The following is a 22,897-nucleotide window of genomic DNA, read 5'->3' as shown; positions in this document are numbered from 1 at the left end:
TCTCCCTAAGAAAGCCTGTTCCTATAGCATGCTTTGTGAATCCTGAAGAACTCAGGGCACACAGTAGGACTCTTTAGTTGTGATCAGGGCCTTCTGCAGAAGGACACTAATGGAAGAGCCAGTTTATTCACGTCCTCTCTTCCCTGGCATTCATTATTCCAGGGTAACAAGGAACGGCTGAGACATCCGTTTGCGGGTTCAACATGGCGCCGTCCTGCTCATTGTACGAGCCTCAAAGATGGCGACAACCACTAAGGGGCAGACATGTTTGTGCCACATGATCAAGGTTCAGCCCAGAGGCGGCCGGAACGTGACGGAAGATTGAGGCGGGGCTCCTCCCCCGCACTCTTGGCGTCGAGCGTCTCGTGACAGGTACTTCCGCTCGGGGCGGCGGCGGTGGCGGAAGTGGGAGCGGAGCCGGAGTCTTGGCCATAAAGCCTGAGGCGGCGGCAGCGGCGGCGTTGAAAGCTTGGGGAGTGCCGAGGAGTCCTCTGGAACCGGAACTTGGACTTCTCTGCCTCTGTCCTCCCTTGCATCTCCTCCTCGGTGGGAGCCCTAGCTACGCGCCCGGCCCGGAGCCCCCAGCGGAGCGGCCGCGGTAAGCATTGGGCCCAGCCCGGCCGGTGGCCTGGTCCCATCCCCCTCCTCAGCTCCTCGGTCGCCTGGGCCTCGCGTCGTCCGTGTCTTGGGCAGGCTCTGGACCCGGCGCAGGCCTCGCGGGGAAACTCCGCGTCGCCCAGGGCCCAAGCGCAGGCCCGGACCGCGCCCGGCCGGGGGGGGAGGTCAGAGGTCGCCGGGTGTGACCTCTGGCCGGGTTGCGGACCCCGGGCCGGCTGTCCCGGACGCCTTGTTTATTGGTGGCGTCAAGACCCGAGACCCGGGAGGGTCTCCTGATTCGCGTGGCCTCTGGACACTGGGGGCCCTGCGCCGCGGCGGGACGCGCTGTTGGGCTGGGGCTCTGGGAGTAGCTAGCCGGAGTGTGTCGGAGCCGACCCCGCCCGCTGACTTGTCCGGGGGACGCTGGCCCGGGACCCGCCGACCGCGCGGGCCTTGTTAACAGGCGCCCAAGGCTGAGCCACGTTCCTGTCTGTCTGTTCAGTTGAACAGCCCGACCCTGCTAATGAGAGAGGTTCCCTGACAGCAACTGAGTCAAGGCAGTGAGTCAGATCACGTGCACTGGGCTCTCCCCGAGCACTTGTATACATGTGAGACGCCTCTGGCTCTGGGAGACAGGGAGCTTTTTGTCCTAAGTATGTTGTAAATCCTGAGAGAAGTTTTCAAACTTACTGGGGGGGAAAGATGGTGTTTGGCTGTCGGGCTGTGTTGGGATTCCACCGCGTCGGGGGACCTTCTGCCGCATTAAATTGAACCTTGGTGCCTAGTGGTTCTTAAAAGTGGAAAATCGAGAAGAATAATAGCAAGCATTTGAGCGTGTGTTGTATTTTTGGCAGATGGGCAAGAACTTTGCACAGATCATTATGTTTAATTCTCGGAACGGCCCTCTGAAGTAACCATTATTGTCAGAGAAAGGAGAGGTTAACTTGTTTGTCCAAGGTCACCGTAAATAACTTCTGGAGGGAGATTCGACCCGGGGCGGTCAGACTCCGGAGTACTCTGATCAGCCCCTGGGTTGTACTGCTTTCCCGTGCTGCTGGAGTTTGTGATCCATCTTTCACCGTCTGGTGTATCTGCCTCTCTCTGCCTCCTTTGTTTTTAGTGATGCGTTTGAAAGCCTGTTCTGGTAGCTGCCTTAGTGCTCCCTCATAAACCGTAAGCTGTTCTCTGTGCGGTTGTGACTTTTAACACGGCTTGTTTGTAGCGCAGTGCTCGTAAAGTAGAAGCTCTACGGTTCCAGCAGAGTGCTCGATTGAGGTCTGAAGAATTTTGTTACTTAAGTCTTTGGTCGAACAAGTTAAGTCTGGCAATCCTGCCGTGTGGACAGCCTTTCTTCAAACCTTAGTGTGTGGGTATCTAGCCAGTTGGTTCTTTCCTGTTGAAAATACTGTATCCTCTCTTTGGATTCCAAAAGAACAGGCTCTTGTCTCTTCCTTGTGACTTAAGCAGCTGATTAGCCGCATGACTTCTCATCCACGGATTAATAGAGTCTCCTATTAGTGTGTTTGTCTTCAGACTTGGGAGAGTTTGCTCAGATTTGAGTCTAAGAACTGGAAGGTGAGTTGTGAGTGCTTCTGAAGATACTGTCCAAGCTGAAGCTTAGTCCTCACGACCCTGTTGTATTCTAATTTCTTTTTTTTTTTTTTTTAACTTTTATACCTGAACTGATATATTTAAGCGGGTGGTAAGTGCGTAGTACTTAAGTGGTAAGTCTTAAATAATGTCTGTGTTTAGAAGGGAGTAGTGATGAGCACTTTTTCATTCATTCGGATGTTTTGAGTATCTAGCATGTATTAGGCATTACTGGTTATTGACTCAGAGAGGTAGGTGTGGTTCCTGTCCTAAAGGAGTTTAAAAATGGTGTGTGATTGTGGCCAGGCGTTCTGTTGTGGAATGGCTTGGTGGTAGAACCTGAGGCTTTTGGAAAGAGTGGTTTCTCACCTTTTCCCAAGTGAGTTCATAGTAGGCAGTCTGGTGTTCCGGCCAACTCGAAGGCTTTGTTAATTGCAGTGGCATTTGTATGGTTTGCTCTTAAAGTACAGAAGATAATATTACAGTTTCAAATTGATCATGCTTTTTGAAGAGTAACCTTCAACACTAAGCTTGTTTCTACTTTTGCTCTAGTGGCATTTTGTTGTTGTTGTTCACTGGAGGGAGTTCATGTCACTGCCATTTGACACTGCAAACGTTAGCTGTTGCTGTGCTCTTTGAGCAAAGGCACATTTGGCATGCTGGATTTTTTTTCTTTAGCTGATGAAGAAAGTTTGATATAGTGCTTACCAGTTACAGTGTCTGTATTATACTAAACAAAACCCTCTGCCGTCCCTTCTTTTGCAACTGTTCTGTCTTCCCTTTCAAAGGAGATGTGAGTTTTGCCTTTGTGGTAGAACTGCTTGAGTAAACAAACAGAAGGGTGGAATGTAGGAGAAGGCATTCTAAAAATAGTTTTGTTAGTATATCTCTCCAGGTGATTCTTAGCAATCACTTGGGGCATTTGCTTGTTTTGTTATGTTTTGGGGGGCCAACCAGGCCTAAGCCCCCAACCCCATCATCAAAAAGCACTGCTTTATAGTACAGTATGGCTTTGCATCCGATTCCTGACCCCACCACTGAGTGAAGCAAAATGGTTTTGGTTATTTGATTAGCTTTTAATAAATCTCCAAAGAGAATTACACAAATAACATCTCTGCCCTTATATTTGGTATTAGCCTTTCGGTGCAAAGGTGTAGCAAATTCAGACCACACACATGTGATAGTCTTATACACTGTTCCTTTCTGAGATTTGACATAAATAGTTCTCATTATGCCTGTGATAAAATGTCCTAATTCTGTATCTATATAATTCAACAAATATGGCTGAGGATTTGACAAGATATTGGACTAGGAGTTATAAGCAAGGTTTTCCAGGGAAGTAAGGAGGTGGAATCCTTTTGAGTAAGGCTAAATAGTGGTTCCCTTGGCACTGATGTCATCCTCTGAAGGAGACTGAAGCTCTAGAAATTAGCACTCCCCCCCCCCCCCCCCCCCCCGCGGCTACTGGCTTTCTGCTGACTCTTATCTCCCATGTAAGGTTGCCATTGTATTCTCAGTCATCCATTCCTATGTGTTATCAAACATTTATCTGTTAATGCTATCTAATAGCTCCGTAGGGTTGTACCTCTGCAGTTTGCTGCAGAAACATTTTCAATGTGTTGATCTCTTCAGTATTTGCTCTCTCATCTTCCCTCTATTTTCTGACTTTTCATAAACACAGAAAAATAGTTTGTATTTATGTTTTAAAACTTTTTCATGGTGATTGTGGTCAGTGTGATTTGTGAATCAAAGGTAAAAGTGATGTGTCGTGGGTGAAATCAGAACAGGCCTTGTAGCAGTGCCTCTGACTAGTTTCAATTTTAGTACTCAGGCTGTGATTTCAAAAACAAATTTAAGAATAGCTACTTGCAGAATATCTCTGTGGGGGAGGAAGAAAGCTTGGGAGTTGGTTCCAGTGGTGACATACAGTGTTGGCCTCGTTCATTTGCCTGAAGATGCAGTACTTAATGCGGGGGACCTCTAGCCTCTCCTGGGCTGTCTGGTGATGTCATCGCTGCCGTGGAGATCAGTCTGACTGATTTTGTTGTCCATTTCCTGGTTGCCTCCGACTGTTTGCTTTAGGGGCAGAGTAAATCTGAAGCGTATTTAGGGAGGTCTGGGGACCTGGGCAGTTTAGGAATCCTGTAACCTCACTTGGCTCTCAAATGAGCTTGCTTGTGTGACTGCTGCCAGACCCAGTGAAGGAGCGTCTCTGTTCTCCCTGACTCTTCAAGTAACGACAGCTATGCTTGCTACTGGCTTTCCTGGAGTCACCCAGCCCAGTTCCGGAATCCTTTAAAAATTGCGTTGGGAGGTAAATAGTTAACATCGTTGGTTTCCAATGTTTGTATGCAATTTTAATTAAAAGTCTATTTCAGATGGATAAACTCTTAGTTCGAGTTAATTTGAGAATACATGACAGAGCCGAAAAAAAACCCAGTCGTAACAGCACAGACTTTATGAAAAGTAGTGCCTCTTACATATGGTAGTCAGTCTACCAACAGTGCTCTGTGCACTGTGCACTTAGAGATCTGGGGACCCCAGAGATAACTCTGGGTCATCTGGGCAGCCCACAGGGTAAGAGCCCCTCTGAAATCCTGTGACCTGTGCCAGCTGATGGTTGTTAGAGAGTACTAACGTTTTGTAGAAACGTTACTACGTGATACTTGTCTTTAAATAGATGCTCTTTAGTGTTTGTGTATTGCCTACCTTTTACATAAGGTTTCATTTGGTGCTTAGAACATCTCTGTACGCTGAGAGGATAGCCTTTTCTGTTTTTGTGTCTGAGAGAGCTACTGCTGGTGCTCAGGTGGCCCAGCTCCTAGACAATGCTAATCTAGGTCTGCTGAAACACATAGCTCAGTGCTCTTTCTGATACACCACCCTCCCTTTTTGATTATACATGATTGCCTTAAAGCCCTCGGCATTTGACTCCTTTTAAAAATGTATTTGTCTGGAGCTCTTGTGTGGGGCAGTCCAACTCTGGACTTCCTCTCAGGTCAAGATCAAGCCCTGCATCAGGTTTTGTGCTGATAGCGCAGAGCCTGCTTGTGATTCTCTTTGTTTCTCTCTCTCTCTCTCTCTCTCTCTCTCTCTGCCCCTCCCTTGCCTGCTCCTGCATGTGCTCTGTCTCAAAATAAATAAATAATAATAAACATTAAAAAAAGGTTTTTCTTCCACTACTGTTTATTTTACCGTTTATTTTTTTAAGTAATCTCTACACCCAACATGGGGCTCAAACTCACAACTCCAATCTCAAGAGTTGTATGATCTTCCAACTGAGCCAGCCAGACACCCCCCCCAACAACCTTTTGTTTAAAATGACGTTACTCGGGACACCTGGGTGGCTCAGTCAGTTAAGTGACTTCGGCTCAGTCACTTGTGACATGATCTCACGGTTCCTGAGTTCGAGCCTTGCGTCAAGCTCTGTATTGATAGCTTGGAGCCTGGAGCCTGCTTTGGATTCTCTGCCTCTCTCTCTGTCCTTCTGCCTCTCTCCCTCATTTGCCACGCACTCTCTCTCAAGAACAAACAAATAAATAAAGCATTTAAAAAACTTCAGGGTGCCTGGGTGGCTCAGTCGGTTGGGCGGCCGAGTTCGGCTCAGGTCATGATCTCGCAGTCGGTGAGTTCGAGCCCCGCGTCGGGCTCTGTGCTGACAGCTCAGAGCCTGGAGCCTGTTTCAGATTCTGTGTCTCCCTCTCGCTGACCCTCCCCTGTTCATGCTCTGTCTCTCTCTGTCTCAAAAATAATATAAATAAAACGTTTAAAAAATTTAAAAAAATAAATAACTTAATAAAATGATGTTTCTCTTTTGCTCGTTATTAAATGAACCCGTTCTTTTAAAGGAAACACACACACACACACACACACACACACACACACACACACACACACACTAGGGAAATACAGAAGTAAAAAGGAAAAAACCACCATTCACTATCCAGAGGAAGACCGCAGAGTTAACTGGTTTTCTTCCTATGAATGCATCCTTTAATACCTTTCTTTTATGAAATAGACTAAAATATGGTGTGAGAATTTAACTATGACTGGGACTGGACACTTGAATCCTTTGACCTATGGGACTTCTCCTAATAAACACTGTGATGGGAAGCTGGGGACCATGAGGCTAGCTGTGGTTTTCAGATGTTTAATGGCAACAGGTGAAGAACCTGATGGATTCAGTTCCAGAATAAAGTTATTTGGCATGGTGACGCTGGATAAGTAAAATGTTGCCCTGATTTTTAAGTAATTTGTCATTTTTATATGCTGCTAAACTTTGAAGTTGAAGCAGAACATACTTATAGAAAAGTACACAAGTGAACTTGGAGACACTTATATAAATACTTTTTGGGGTTTTTTTTTTTAATGTTTATTTTTGAGAGAGAACACAAGTGGGGGAGGGACAGAGAGAGAGAGAGAGAGAGAGAGAGAGAGGGAGACACAGAATCTGAAGCAGGCTCCAGGCTCTGAGCGCTTAGCAAAGAGCCCGACGCGGGGATCAAACTCACGAACCACAAAATCATGACTTTAGCTGAAGTTGGATGCTTAACCGACTGAGAGACTCAGGTGCCCCAACTTGGAGGATTTTTGTAAATTTAGAAGCCCCCTTGTGCCTCCTTCAAGTCATTATCATCCCCTCGTCCCTGGGTAATGAGTCTGCTGATTTTTAGCACTGTAGTGTGATTTTGCCCGAATTGGACTTTATATAAATGGAGTTATATGCTATGTACTCTTCTGTGTCTGGTTTCTTTGATCCATTCTTGTTTGTGAGATTTTGTATTGAGTGCAGTTCTCAACTCCATTTTTATTGCTCAGAAGTGTTCCATTGTGTGGTATACCAGATGTATTTATTAATTTATTGATGTGCATTTGGGTAGCTTATAACTTTTGGCTGTTACAAATAATGTTGTATGAATGTTCTTGTGTGGTCAGAATGTTTTTCTGACTAATATGTGTTTGTATTTCTATTAGGTTAATACCCAGGAGTGGAAAGGCTTAATTTTAGGCTTAAAATATACATGTATTCTTTTGCTAAGGCTGCTGTAATAAATACCGCAGACTGAGTGGCTTAACAAAAAGAAAAAAGTTTCGCCATAATTCTCGAAGCTAGAAGCTCAAGATGCTGTGTTGTGTTGGCGGGGTTGATTTGTTTGGAGACTTCTCTTAGCTTGTAGATGGCTGTCCTGTGTCCTCACGTGCCTGTGTCCTAGTCTCTTCTCATAAGGACATCAGTCATATTGATTAGAGCTCACTCTCATGACCTCATTTAATCTTAATCACATCTTTAAAGTTCCTGTCTCTGAAGATAGTCATATTTTGAGGTATTGGGGCTTAGGACTTCCACATATGAATTTGGGGCTGATTACAGTTCAGCCCATAACAGTATCTGTTACACTTTGGTATAGATACTGTCAATTATCCAATTGTTGTACCAGCTTACACTCCCACCAGCAGTGTTTTGCATTTATGATCTGGATCCATTCCTGCTGGGGGAATGGGCCCCAAAGGATCATCTGTGCTTTCATTCAAATTCTTCTTTGCTTTGACACTTGAGTCCTTAAAATACTGGATTCCATCATACACATGCTAGAAATAGGTCTGTTTACATGTTCTGACTGACCATTTACATATTGGTGTTTGACCAACAGCTTTCTGGCTAAGTGATCTTGAGCTTTGTACATCCACTGTAGACCTTAGTTTGGTTGGAATGATATTACATGACTTTGCTTCCCCCCACCCCCACTCTAAACTCCTTGAGGGCAGAGATAAATTATTCTAGGATGGATCTTGAAATATTCAGTAAACTTAAAAAATTTTTTCCAGTTCTAACTTTGCACAGTAAATTACTATTTGTAGCATGTAAGTTATGCTTCTGGGCCAGTGATTAATATGTAGAGCTTTCCTGAATGCTGAACTGTGTTTTGTGTTCATTTGACAGATTTTTATTGTCTGCTGTAAGAAAACACTGCTGACAGCTGTGGGGAGTATAAAATGAAGATCACTGGAGGTTTAGGAATAATTGTAAAACAAGGCAAATGAGAGTCATAAAAATAGCTTAAAGAAAATGCTAGAGGTGTTCAAATGGCTGGGTTAGGTGGGTGCTGGGTAGAGTTGTGGTATGGAAGGGAGACTTGGGAAACCCATTGTAATTGGAGAGACTGGCATAAGCAAATGAATGGAGGTAAGGAAATGCTAAGGCAGATGGGATGACTGCATTATGTCCAATTTGGGAATGAGTATATGTACGGGGGCCAGATGGAGTGGGGGAGGGGAGGCACTCTAGTGCCTTCTTGAAGGGTTTATGTTTAACAAAGTGATACTTCAATAGATAATGCTAGGATAGGGCATAATCCTCTCACTTGAACGTCACAACCCTATTGAGTAAGGCAGGTGGTACCCCAGGTATGGGTAAGGAATGACTTTGATGTTATAATTTACCTAAAGAAACACACATTGAGAGATTAGTGGGGCTAGGAGTCAAATACAAATGTGTTTAAACCTTCAAAGAGGTGCTTCCTTAGAAGTGCATTTAACACAGGTTAAAAGGAGTTGGTTTGGAGGGATGGAATGGAGAAGGAGCAGTTAGTTTGGTTTTCCTCATTAGCCAGCCAGCCCACTATGGGCTCCTTTGAGCAATTTATGAGCAATCTATTTTACTGGTAAATGCCTGAGATAAGCAAGGGTTGCTATAAAAGCTTTGAGTTATTGAAATGGTTCTGTGTAACTGTCTATTTTACTAGCTAGCTGCTTTCCAGTCTGTTTTATCAAAAAAGAAAAAAAAAAAAGGGCAGTACCATCCGGGTCTCTGACTAAAGCCTCTGCTCTTGGTTTGGTACCTGCCTTTAGAAAGCTCGAGAGCAGTGAGCACAACATAGTGGAGAATCTATTGGGCTGGGTTGCCAAGTCCTCTTAACAAGAATTGCTTTTCAAGAAACTTGCTTTTTTAATTTTAATTTTAATTTTATTTAAAAAATTTTTAATATTCATTTTTGAGAGAAAGGGAGACACAGAATCTGAAGCAGGCTCTAGACTCTGGGCTGTCAGCACAGAGCCTGATGTGAGCCATGAGATCATGACCTGAGCTGAAGTCAGACGCTCAACCTACTGAGCCACCCAGGCGCCCCAATTTATTTTTTTAATTTACATCCAAGTTAGTTAGCATATAGTGCCACAATGATTTCGGGAGTAGATTCCTTAATGGCCCTTACCCGTTTAGCCCATCCCCCTTCCCACAACCCCTCCAGTAACCCTCTGTTCGTTCTCCATATTTAAGAGTCTCTTGTGTTTTGTCCCCCTCCCTTTTTTATATTATTTTTTCTTCCTTTCCCTTATGTTCATCTGTTTTGTCTCTTAAAGTCCTCATATGAGTGAAGTCATATATTTGTCTTTCTCTAATTTTGCTTAGCATAATATTCTCTAGTTCCATCCATGTAGTTGCAAATGGTAAGATTTCATTCTTTTTGATTGCCAAGTAATACTCATTTTCTTTATCCATTCATCCGTGGATGGACATTTGGGCTCTTTCCATACTTTGGCTATTGTTGATAGTGCTGCTATAGACATTGGGGTGCATGTGCCCCTTTGGAAGAGCACACCTATATCCCTTAGATAAATACCTAATGGTGCAATTGCCAGGTTGTAGGGTAGTTCTGTTTTTAATTTTTTGAGGAACCTCCATACTGTTTTCTGGAATGGCTGCACCGTTTGCATTCCCACCAGCAGTGCAAAAGGGATCCTCTTTCTCCGCATCCTTGCCAACATTGTTGTTGCCTGAGTTGTTCATGTTAGCCATTCTGACAGGGGTGAGGTGGTCTCTCATTGTGGTTTTGATTTGTACTTCCCTGATGATGAGTGATGTTGAGCATTTTTTCATGTGCCGGTTGGCCATCTGGATGTCTTCTTTGGAGAAGTGTCTATTCCTGTGTTTTACCCATTTCTTCACTGGATTATTTGTTTTTGGAGTGTTGAGTTGGATAAGTTCTTTTAGATTTTGGATACTGACCCTTTATCTGATATGTTGTTTGCAAATATCTTCCCCCATTCTGTAGGTTGCCTTTTAGTTTTGCTGATTGTTTCCTTCGCTGTGCAGAAGCTTTTTATTTTGATGAGGTCCCAGTAGTTCATGTTTGCTTTTGTTTCCCTTGCCTCTGAGGACCAGTTGAGTAAGAAGTTGCTGAGGCCAAGATCAAAGAGGTTTTTGCCTGCTTTCTCCTTGAGGATTTTGATGGCTTCCTGTTTTATACTGAAGTCTTTCATCCATTTTGAGTTTATTTTTGTATATTGTGTAAGAAAGTGGTCCAAATTCATTTTTCCGCATGTTGCTGTCCAGTTTTCCCAGCACCACTTGCTGAAGAGACTGTCTTGCTTCCAGTGGATAGTCTTTCCTGCTTTGTCAAAGATTAGTTGGCCATACCTTTGTGGGTCCATTTCTGGGTTCTCTATTCTGTTCCATTGATCTGAGTGTGTGTTCTTGTGCCAGTACCATACTGTTCAAGAAACTTGCTTCTTTGTAAAACTTGCCTTAGTTTTTCCCCCTCTTCATGAGTGATACGTGGAACAAAGTGTGTATATATAATTATTCTCTTACAGAGCTCAACTGTTACCTTGTTTAAGCTTCACTTCAAAGTTCAATCTAAGCAGCATGTGAGTTATTACCATCTCTTTGCAGACACGGAAATGGCCTGAAAGGATGCGCTCAGTACCATGGAGTCCCCAGGTAGTGGGATTAGAACTGGCACTTCATATTCCAAGTAGTCAAATGTTTCTTTAACCCTAATAGTTGTGAGAAAAATAACATATAGAAGAAGAGCTTATGTAAATTTTATTTAGTTTTGTTTAAGGGTTTGTAAAAGGAAGGATGCTTTGTTCTCTTTTGATATGTAAATTTCCAGGTAGTGAATTTTCCAGCGGAATGAGACTGAATAGGCTAGGTTATTCTGCAGCAATAAATAACCTCAAAATGGTTGAAAGCAACACAGGTTTATTTTCTGCTTGTGCAGCATGTGCATCATGAGTTTTCCAGGGGCTCTGCCTCATTCCTACTCCACCTGAAGGAGCAGCGACAATATGGAATATTGCTGGGCATCTTGGCAAAGTGAAAAAGGACTATTGGAAGGTCTTGCTCCTGAAGTTAAATGTTCCAGCCCAGAGGGACACGTCACTTCTGCTTACAACTCACTGGCCAGAATGAGTCACACCACACCAGAGACCAAGAAGTGGGATTCTGCCGTGGGCTTGGAAAGCACAGAGTTGGAAATATTTAGGAAATAGTACTAGTTGTATCGTGGCTTGCTGTAATAGATAATAGGTGTTGGGGGAAAGACTGCCTCATAGATTCTTGCCCCAGTCAACTGGTAATTTAAATGCCAAAAGGATAACAGATTGCCTCACTCACAAATCACCTTTCTATCCTAAGAAATCTACTCCTTTAAATGGTGTATAATAGGGGCGCTTGGGTGGCTCAGTCAGTTAAGCATCTGACTTCTGCTCAGGTCACAGCAGGGAGCCTGCTTGGGATTCTCTCTGCCCCTCCCCTGCGCACATGTTCTCTCTTTCTTTCTCTCTAAAAAATTGATTTTTTAAAAAATTTATTAAAAAAATAAACAATGTGATCATCTCAACTCAAGTGTCTTGAAATGCCCTTTGCATGAAGTAGGTGTGAAAGAAACAGCCAAGTGTGAGCATTCCCTTGCCTGCCATATTTTCAGTGTTGGAATCCTATAGATACCCTAAATGTCTTTTTACTGATTTCTCACTCCCCTTCTCCCCCAGTCCTTCTCCTAAAGTGCTACCAGATAGTCATAGTCTTAAAAGTACTCCTAAGTCCTATTCTTTCCCTGCCCGCAGAACCCTTTGTTTTTTCAGTGCCCTTGGTTATTTCCCTCCACAAACTGCCTGCAGCTGGTCTTCCTGGTTTTGTGCTTTCTCTGATACAGACCCTTTATTGAGAGTTGTTTTACTTACCTTTTCCTTAGGACACTTTGTTCCCTGCTGCTTTCAGCTTGGTTCCTGCCAGGTCCCTTCATTTCTGTTACATCTGTTGGGATCCTGCCTGGCTCAGGTACCACCAGCTTCATTTTTAGCCTGTACTATTCTTAGCTTTCCTTGAATCCCTGTGACTTGTATTTCATGTGTGTGTCTGACACACACACATATATGCATCTTACCTACTCTAGGAGAGGGGCTTCGGGGTAGATCCTAGACTAATTATATCCCCCCCCCCAAAGCTAATCATTTGAAAGAAAGAACTAAAAATATATTCTCCAAGTGGCTTTTTATACACACACACACACACACACACACACACACACACACACACGCACACTCTATTGTGTTCTCTGGCTGAAAAAAAAAAAGAAATTCATGTTTGAAATCAGTAGGCCAGAGGCTGTAGGGTGCAGAGACTTCCTTAAGCAGGGCCACAGGATGACTCTCAAGTGAGTTCCTAAGCTTCTGTTTCCATTTTTGAAAAATGAGAGTAGCGGATTGGCTGTCCTCAAGATCCTTTCATATTTTGGCTTTCTTTGGCTCTTGGTCATACTGCAGTGGCTTTTGCAATATCCCAACTGGCAAGATGACTTTGAGTACCCTTTCAGCAATTTCAAAGCTGTCACCTACATGGAGCCCTGCTCATTCACTTCTTTATGAGGAGCGAGAATAACCTCACTGTATAGAGGTGGTTAGATTTTTCCTGAAGTGAACTTGTTTCTAAATTACAGAAGCAAGCGAATAGGTTTCTGTCACCCTCCTGGATAATTTGGTGACTATATTTATCTTTGTCCACTTATTTGATCATTTCCTTATAATTGTTATTCATACTTAAAATTTGGTATATATTACCATACAGCCTCCAAGAAGTTTGCGTACTTAACATTTGTAGCTTGAGAATGCTATTTATATAGTTGCCTATGTCAGTCATCAGTTTTCTTAATGGTTGCCAGTTCAGTGGGAAAAATTTAAATGATACCTCATTTCCATTTCATTGATGATAGATTAAACTTTTAAAAAATAGTAGCCATTTATTTTTCTTCTGTGATTTGACTGTTTTGTATAAAGCCCAAGTGAGACAGGTTTTTGTTTTAACCTAAACTTTTTATCTATAGCAAGAATATTGACACTTTTTCATGTTGCAAACGTTCCAGCCTTGTTTCTCATGGCTTGGTTTGGTTGATGGTGTGTTTTTGTAGTAAAGAAACTTTCCTGTAGTCAACTGTTGATTTGTGTGTGGGGGGTGGGGGAGGGTTTACATTATTATATGTTGGCCCAACCTATCCTGAGGGCAGTAAAACAATGTTTTCCCCTAGTATTTAGCACATTGGAATTCATTTTTTTTTTTAAGGTTTTATTTATTTCTGAGACAGAGAGACAGAGAGAGAGGGAGACACAGAAACCAAGCAGGCTTCAGGCTCTGAGCTGTCAGCACAGAGCCCGACGGCGGGCTCGAACTCACAAACCGCGAGATCATGACCTGAGCCAAAGTCGGACGCTTAACCGACTGAGCCACCCAGGCGCCCCCGGAATTCTTATATATGATGCAATATGATATCAGAATCTTTCCAAATGTATCGTTGTCTCAGTATTTCATTATATTGTCATCCTTTTCTCACTGACTAGAAATCTTTTTATCACATACTAATTACCCACCTACATGTGTCTTTTTTTAACTTTTCCATTCTTTGTCTCTGGGACAGTACTGCTGTCTTATTTGCTTCTGCTTCATAATACTTTTTTTTTTTAATTTTTTTTTTCAACATTTATTTATTTTTGGGACAGAGAAAGACAGAGCATGAACGGGGGAGGGGCAGAGAGAGAGGGAGACACAGAATCGGAAACAGGCTCCAGGCTCTGAGCCATCAGCCCAGAGCCTGACGCGGGGCTCGAACTCACGGACCGCGAGATCGTGACCTGGCTGAAGTCGGACGCTTAACCAACTGCGCCACCCAGGCGCCCCCATAATACATTTTGATAAGTTTGCAGTTTTCCATCTTGCGTAGAACTCTGTTGAAGTTAGGCTCAAAACACGTTTGCTTCTGATTAAATTGGTACTCTTTTTACCCTTGGTCCCTTAATCAATTTGTAGGACAGTTTCATCCATCAAGTTTAGAAGAAGCTTTTACTAAGGTGCCCTCTGACAGAGGGAAGCAGTGAAATTCTCTCCCCTATGTATCTGGGACAAATACTGTATAATGGCTCATGTAGCCAGTAGGTTTCATTGAGCAGCCACCACGTCCGAACCCTTGTGCAAGGCAGTAGCTGTACGAATAGTAGAAAACCTGCTGGTTTCTGACCCCCAGTGAACCTTGGATTTGGTGGGGCAGTGGTATACATCTTTTAGTCTTTTTTTTTTTTTTTTTTTTTTTTAGCGTGTTTATTTTTGAGAGAGAGAGAGAAAGAGAGAGAGCATGAACGGGGGAGGGTCAGAGAGAGAGGGAGACACAGAATCTGAAGCAGGCTCCAGGCTCTGAGCTGTCAGCACAGAGCCCGACGCGGGGCTCGAACTCACCGACTGAGCCACCCAGGTGCCCCACATCTTTTTTTTTTTTTTTTTTTTTTAATTTTTTTTTTCAACGTTTATTTATTTTTGGGACAGAGAGAGACAGAGCATGAACAGGGGAGGGGCAGAGAGAGAGGGAGACACAGAATCGGAAACAGTCTCCAGGCTCCGAGCCATCAGCCCAGAGCCTGACGCGTGCCCCACATCTTTTAATCTTAGTATCCAGATGCCGTATGTAAAGGATTGAAAAAGGACACTGGAAAGCAAGTATTAGGTTTTAAGTTATGTTCATGAAGCTTTTATGTATTTCATTTTTTTTTTTTTAAGGTTTATTTATTTTTGAGAGACTGAGACAGAGTGCTAGTAGGGGGAGGTGGGGGAGAGAGACGGAGACAGAATTCGAAGCAGACACCAGGCTCTTGAGCCGTCAGCGCAGGGCTGGGCTCGAACTCAAAAACTGAGATCATGACCTGAGCCCAAGTCAGAAGCTTAACTGACCAAGCCCCCTCATATTTTGTCTTCTGTGGTCATTTCTTGCAGCATTCGAACATACACAGTTACTTATAATCTATATTCTAGATGGATTTTTTACTAACTTTTCTTGTCTAACTTGGACAAAATAGATTTGTTTGTCACTCCTGGTAGAGGGTTGTAATAGCAGATTCCATAGGAATGTCCCAAACTTGGCAAGAGTTAAAAATGTTTTTTTCCTTTTATTAATTAATTCTAATATATAAGGAGGGAGTTAATTAATTTTCACAGATGAAGATCACACCATTGGGCCAGTCTTTATTTTCAGGGTTGTTAAAGGAATGTTAGTCTGAATTGGTAAAAAATGATTGCCTTTCTACAGGAAAAAACTACACTGGGTCTGCCAGTTCTTCCTTTTTTCCCTTTGCTTATTATCTTCTAAAGTTATAGCTAATCATTTTGCGTGACGTCAACATGAAATTCTGTGTACATACGACTGGCCACCACTCTGGCAAATGGCAGCCTTCTATGGCTTGCGGTTCTCTGAGCCCATAAAGTCGTCTGGAGTTATAGAGCACCCACGATCTACTTGGGGGAGAGAAAGGAGTGGTGTCTCTGTGAAGGTTGGAACCTTGTGGCCAGATTTCTGTTAGCCCACTGGAGCCATGAGGCAGTAGCAAGGTTCCACTTGTGAGTTTGGGAAGGGGGTGGGAGGTTAGAGGGGAGTGAGGAGGAAGGAGCTCATGTTGGCCAGCCTTGGAATGTACCCCCTCCCTAGACACATGGTGTACACACACATTTAACGAATAACTTCACCTGTGGTTGTTCACAGGCCAAAATCAAACAGTCCATGTCAGAATCTGAGAAGGGAGTTGGTTTTTCTCCTTCTTACTGCTCTGGTAGGGAACAAGTTCTACCCCTGGTGATACAGGGGAAGTGGACGTGTAGTTATTCAGGCATGCAAGTATCCAAATGGTGCTTCGTGCCGAGGGCTACGCTAGGGAAATGCCAAAGGAGTAAGCTAGTTCCTGTCCTGGAGTAATTTTTCTTTTTGACTGCATGACACATGAGGAGCCACCCACAAAATGGGGTGATGTAGTATGAAAAAGATTTGATAGGAGGCTTTTGGACAGGTGTTGAGTTTTTGGATGTGAGGAGGAGGTAATGATACACTTCATAAATCTAATTGTACAGAAGGAAACCTTGAAAACAAATATTTTCATACCTCAGTCCCTCCTACCTTAGAGACAATAGTGAACCCTATAAAGTTGATTGGTTTTGACCAAACATGACACTTTCATAGGATTCAGCCTAATAAACACAAATGGAAACACTATCTTGTTCTGTACCATACTTAAAGAAAACCTGGGGCACCTGGGTGGCTCAGTTGGTTAAGTGTCCAACTCTTGATTTAGGCCGGGGTCGTGATCTCATGGTTGTGGGATTGAGCCCCCACGTCAGGCTCCACGCTCAGCATGGAGCCTGCTTAAGATTCTCTCCCTCTGCTGCTCCCCTGCTTGGGCACATGTGCTTGCTTGTGCTCTCTCTCACAGAAAAAATCTAACTACATTTTAGAATGTTCACTCATAATACATGTAAGTCTGTCCCTGTGTGTATTTATGTGTTTTGAATATGCATTTTGAAGCAAGGGCAGATTTCTTTTCCCCACTTGTATTTTCTTGGCTGAGAGAGATGCATCAAGGAAAGGGGAGAAGTGGACTTATGACCTTCCAAATGTGTTAATGTGGCCAAACCTGGAAGTAGGTGTCTAGATTTTTGGCAGTGATTGATTTGACAGGACGGTAGGCCTTAAAAATGAGGCAAGACTGGGGCAATACAGTAAGAAATCCAGGTGGTATGCACCGCTGCTCAGGTAGTTCCAGGTGCGGCAGGCTTTGTGTTTTTCAGGTATGTTACCGTTCAAGAGCGTGGGCAGGAAGCACTATGATGTTCTGTAAAGGCAACAGATTTTTGGTACCTCTCTTTTTCACATTAACCACATCTCGTCATGATAATCTATCCATATTTACGTATTTGAAAGGAAAAGGCAAGAAAATATGAGGGACATTACTCTGGTTGAAAGGATTTACAAGTTGTATAGAATGGGTATGATGCGTATAAGCCTGGTCTAAGATGGTGACTGTGGCTCTAAAAGCAAGAATGCCTATTTGACAGGCTTTACGCAGATAGGGGTCGGCTTGGGCAAGCATAGCCGAGTTGGTGAAAGAGGAAGCAGAGCTAAACTGCTCCTGAAAAGACAGGATTAACCAAAGATGCCTAGGCAGTGCTGGCATGGTGTGGTGCCCTGACCTGTATCCATTTCTGGTGATACTGAAAGGAAGTTCTCAACTTCCCCTGTTGCTCCTAACCAGTGATTATGTCCTATTCATGGTGAACTCATTTATAGTTACAGCCTCTAACTGGTTAACTGTTGATGTAGTTTGGCTGTTTTTGGAGGAAGAATTTGTTTGATGGGAATCGCTGACTGTTAGGACATTAATTTTCCAACCATTGTAACTCTCAGCTTATCCTACTGATAGAAATTTCTTACTTCAAAAAAGGCATGTTTTAAAGAGAGAAGGTTTTTGGAGTGAGAGCTAAGTACTTTACCTGTATGGAGCATTCTTTGTATCCTTTCTTATGTATGCATCCAGAAAGATGCTTCTATTAAGGCAAAGGAATATTCAAGTTCCTAATGTGTGCTGAGCACAGAGAAGTGTTAACTCTTCTTCAGAGCCCTGGACGGTTGAATAATGACTCTTTTTTTGTTGTTGTTAATTTTTTTACGGTTTTATTTTTAAGTATCTCTACACCCAGTGTGGGGCTTGCACTCACAACCCTGAAATCAAGAGCTGGATCCTCTACCAACTGTGGCAGCCAGGTGCCCCCACACTCAACAGTTTGTTTTTTATTTTTTAAAATTTACATCCAAATTAGTTAGCATATAGTGCAACAATGATTTCAGGAGTAGATTCCTTAGTGCCCCTTACCCATTTAGCCCCTCTACCCTCCCATAACCCGCCCCCCCAGTAACCCTCTGTTTGTTCTCCATATTTAAGAGTCTCTTCTGTTTTTTTCCCCTACCTGTTTTTATATTATTTTTGTTTCCCTTCCCTTATGTTCATCTGTTTTACCTGTTAAACTCCTCATATGAGTGAAGCCGTATGTTTTTTGTCTTTCTCTGACTAATTTCACTTAGCATTAATACCCTTCAGTTCCATCCACGTAGTTGCAAATAGCAAGATTTCATTCTTTTTGATTGCCGAGTGATACTCCATTGTATGTATATACACATCTTCTTTATCCATTCATCTGTTGATGGACATTTGGGCTCCTTCCATACTTTGGCTATTGCTGATAGTGCTGCTATAAACATGGGGGTGCATGTGTTCCTTCGAAACAGCACACCTGTATCCCGTGGATAAATGCCTAGTCGTGCATTTGCTGGGTCGTAGGGTAGTTCTGTTTTTCGTTTTTTGAGGAACCTCCATACTGTTTTCAGAGTGGCTGCACCAGCTTGCATTCCCAAATAATGACTCCTGAAGTGAATTCTCTGCCATGTTCCCAGTCAACTACCTCTTGATACGACATTTCACTTCTAATATTTTGAACAGTACTTAAACCCAGGAGCCACTAGTTTGATATTTTGAGTCTGTGCTATTAGATTATGTTCGTCTTGGGGCGCCTGGGTGGCGCAGTCAGTTAAAGCGTCCGACTTCAGCCAGGTCACGATCTCGCGGTCCGTGAGTTCGAGCCCCGCATCAGGCTCTGGGCTGATGGCTCGGAGCCTGGAGCCTGTTTCCGATTCTGTGTCTCCCTCTCTCTCTGCCCCTCCCCCGTTCATGCTCTGTCTCTCTCTCTGTCCCAAAAACAGATTATGTTCGTCTTCTGCCGCATGTCAAATCTGTTCCTGCGATGGTCTTCTGTGGTCACAAAAGATTTAAGGAAGAACTTACATTTAGGGAAGGAATGACTCATTCTGATCCCTTACCAAAACTAGAAAACAAATCATACTTCTGTTCAAAAAATAGGCATGTACCTGGCATTTTCTGCTGAGAGAATTAGCAGTGATTCAAGGACTTGATTGAGTTTGGTCAAGGACTAAAAATTGGATGGACTCGTTCACTGATACTTAAATTAAGACTACAGGAACACCTGGGTGGCTCAGTCAGTTAAGCATCTGGCTCTTGGTTTTGGCTCAGGTCATGATCTCACAGGTCGTGAGTTTGAGCCCCGCATTGGGCTCTGTGCTGACAGTGCAGACAGAGCCTGCTGGAGATCCTCTCTCTCCCCCCTGCCCTGCCCCTCCCCTGCTTGCTCACTCTCAAAATAAACTTTAAAAAAAGTAAGGCTACAGACCACAGTGATCTCACACAAAATGACAGAGTGGGAAGCTTTGGAGGTCAGTCCCTCTACCAGTCAAAGCCATTGACCTAGAGAGAGTGGTTAGAATCAACTGTTTTGAAACTCTGGAACCTGATTGGATGGAGATGTGCTTCACGCAGGGATAGGCTACTGATCTTTCATAAGTGAGTGGTGTGCTTACAAATGGATGGTTCCAGCTTTCAGCAAGCAACAATGAGCAATCCCTGATGAACAAGAGAGTGAGATTTCCAGGATACCACATTATAGTACTCAGAATGTTCATTTCTCAACAACAACAAAAATCTGAAACATAAACAGAAAAGTGCGTCCCATTCACAGGAAACAAAGGAATTGGACAGAAACTATCTTGGAGGAAGCTCAGACATTGGAATTGTAAGTCAAAGACGTTAAATTAACTGTGTTAAGTATACTCAAAGAGGTAACGGAAACCATGGACAAAGAACTAAAGGAAATGGAGAATACAATGTCTGAACAAAATGAGAACATCAAGAAAAAATATATAAAAAGCAAAAAATTCTGGAGCAGAAAGGTACAGTAACTGAAATGAAATTTATTAGAAGGGTTTAGGAGCAGATTTGAGCAGACAGAAGAGAAGATCAGCAAGCCGAAGATAAAACCATGAAAATTATTCAGTCTGAGGAACAGGAAAAAGAATTACAAAAAGTAACACAGCCTGAGTGACCTGTGGGACACCATCAAGCATGCCAAATATACTTCCTAGGAGCTCCAGAGGGGGAATATATACGAGGGGTAAAACATTTTTGAAAATATAATGGTCCAAACCTTCCAAAATCTAATGAATCTACACATCTAAGAAGCTTAATGAACTCCAAGTAGGGTAAACTCAAAGGAGATTTATACCAAGGCACATTTATAGTAGAGTAGTAACTTGAACTTTCAAAGCAACAAGGACTTGAAAGCAAGAGGATCAACTTGTTATATATAAGAGATTCTAAATAAGATTTTAGCAGCTGATTTTTTTTTTATTTCAAGATTTTTTTTTAATGTTCCCTATTTATTTTGAGAGAGGCAGGGGAAGGGCAGAGAGAGAGGGAGGGAAAGAATCCCAAGCAGGCTCTGTGCTATCAATGTTGAGCCCAACAAAGGGTTGCATCTCATGAAGTGTGAGATCGTGACTAGAGCGGAGATCAAGAGTTGGATGTCTAAGCCACTGAGCCACCCAGGAGCTCCCAACAGCTGATTTTTTATGAAAAATCATGGATGCCAGAAGACAGTAAAAATAGCATATTTTGAAGTCCTGAAAGAAGAAAAAAAATAATCTTATCAACTAAGAATTCTTTGTCTGGCAGAGCTATCCTTTAAGAATGAAGGAGAAATTAAGATATTACCAAATGATGAACAAAAGTTGAAGGTATTCCTTACTGGTACGCCTGCCCCACAGGAGATGCTAGAGGGAGTTCTTCAGGATGAAGTGAAAAGACACTGGATGCTAACTCAAAGCCATAAGGAGAAATAACACTGGTAAGGATAACTATGCAGGCAAATTTAAAAGCCAGTATTCTTGCTCTTTTTGTTCTCTTTTTTTCTTACATTTATAACATGAAAGTTATAAATTTGTCATAACAGCCACACAGTGTATATAGATGTAATCTTTGATAATATAGAGAAAGGACAGAGATTAGAACAAAGTGTATACTATTGAAACGAATCGATATTGTTTAAACTAGGTTATTATAAGTTTAAGATGTTAATTGTAATCCCTGACGTAACTACTAAGAAAATGATAAATATACACAAGAGGAAAGAAGAGGGAATTGAAATGGTATGTAAAAATTACATTAAAAATTCAACTAAATACAAAAATATCAGTAAAGGAAGAAATGAACAACAACCAGAAATAGACATTTAGAAAACAAATAGTATATGACAGAGGTAAAGACTTCCTTATCAATACTTACCAACTCCTCTTGCCCAAGCGTCTTGCACACACAGCATGTACTTCTTACATTGCTCCTGCCCACAGCTCTTTGTGTCCAGTCTCTGGTTGGTCTGTACTGTGTTGCCAGGCTCCCTGGAGCTCAGCATATTCTTTCTCTACATTTAAAATGCAGGGAGCACAGCTCAACCTCCCCACGGTCTTTGATTTGATTTCTGCCTTGGCCATCCACCATGAGAAATTCAATTGGCTTCATTCTGTTTTGTTTGCTGTTCTGATTCTTGCTGGGCAACCTAAACAGAAGTGTCTTAGAATAAACTTGAAGGACCTGCCCCCCCACCCCCACCCCTGCCCCCCTTCCCCAGAGGCAGAGGCTTGGGTCATACTATCAGGCTGTCTGGTTTGCAGCAGATTTTCTTTCAATGACACACCTTGAGGACAGTTGGTTCCCTCTGGCGCCCTGCTACTGGTGGTGGAGGAGGAGGCCCACCAATGCTAGGGGGCTGAGCTGGGGATGGTGGTCCTCAACTCCAGCCTGGGTAGGGGATGAGAAGGCCCTGTGGCCTTTTATCCTGACTCCTGGTCCTCCTCGGTCCACTGATTCTCTGCCTTGGAGAACCAGATGGGGATAGCAGGCTTGCTGTAGGTATTCTTCACTTCATCGTTAGCCACCTGCTGAACCTTCTGGGTTGGGGAAAGAATGCAGCTGTTGGAGTCAGCAGAAGGGGAGGGCCTTACTGTGATGGGGTGGCCCTCCACCTTGGATTTCTTGAGCTTGGGATCACTTTGGTGGCCATCACACTGTCATACATCCAGCCTGTTGATGGGTCCTGGATCTGGTCCCACCCATAGCTCATGTTCATCATCACCTTGGTCACACCGGCGGTTCTTGTTGTCATGGGGCAGCTCTGTGTAAGATTAATATCTTTTTTTTTTCTTTTTAAGTTTATTTATTTTTGAGAGGGAGAGGTAGAGAGAGAGAGAAAGAGAGAGGGTGGGCAGGGGAGAGGAGGGACAGAGAGAGCTAGAGAGAAAGTCCTAAGCAGGCCCCATGCTGTCAGCGAGGAGTCTTGCTCAATCCCATGAACCATGAGATCATGACCTGAGTTAAAATCAAGAGTCAGACGCCACCTAGGCGCCCTCCCTCATAATATCTTCTAACGTTCTACTGTCACTGGGGTGGAGGGCCATCAGTTTTCTCAAGAGGTTTTCACATTAAACAGATAAGAATATTGGAATGTGGTATTGCCCCCTCAGGATCTGCTTCCATAGCTGCCAGAAGTCCTCTCCCACAAAAGGCTGGGACACTGGTGACCATGGTGCCAGAATGACTCCTATGCTCCACACATCCACCATGGTGGATCGTTGTACTTTTTGGCACAGGAAGAGTTCTGGGGTAGCATAAGGGGGGCTGTTAGAGTAGGTATTCCACTTATGGCCAATGGTGAACTGATTGCTAA

General features: G+C 43.3%; 1 protein-coding gene across 1 annotated transcript in view; it reads left to right on the top strand.

The window, feature by feature from the left end:
* The first annotated feature begins 370 nt into the window (after positions 1 to 370).
* RAB7A (RAB7A, member RAS oncogene family) overlaps positions 371 to 22,897 on the top strand; it is a 71,040-nt gene continuing 48,513 nt past the window's right edge. Inside the window, exon 1 of the mRNA XM_047827616.1 lies at positions 371 to 598. The gene's annotated coding sequence lies outside the window, so the exon portion shown is untranslated. The remainder of the gene's footprint in view (positions 599 to 22,897) is intronic.

The sequence above is a fragment of the Prionailurus viverrinus genome, chromosome A2, assembly GCF_022837055.1.
Source record: "Prionailurus viverrinus isolate Anna chromosome A2, UM_Priviv_1.0, whole genome shotgun sequence".
In the NCBI taxonomy this organism is placed as follows: Eukaryota; Metazoa; Chordata; class Mammalia; order Carnivora; family Felidae; genus Prionailurus; species Prionailurus viverrinus.
This window is presented reverse-complemented; position numbering and strand designations above follow the sequence as displayed.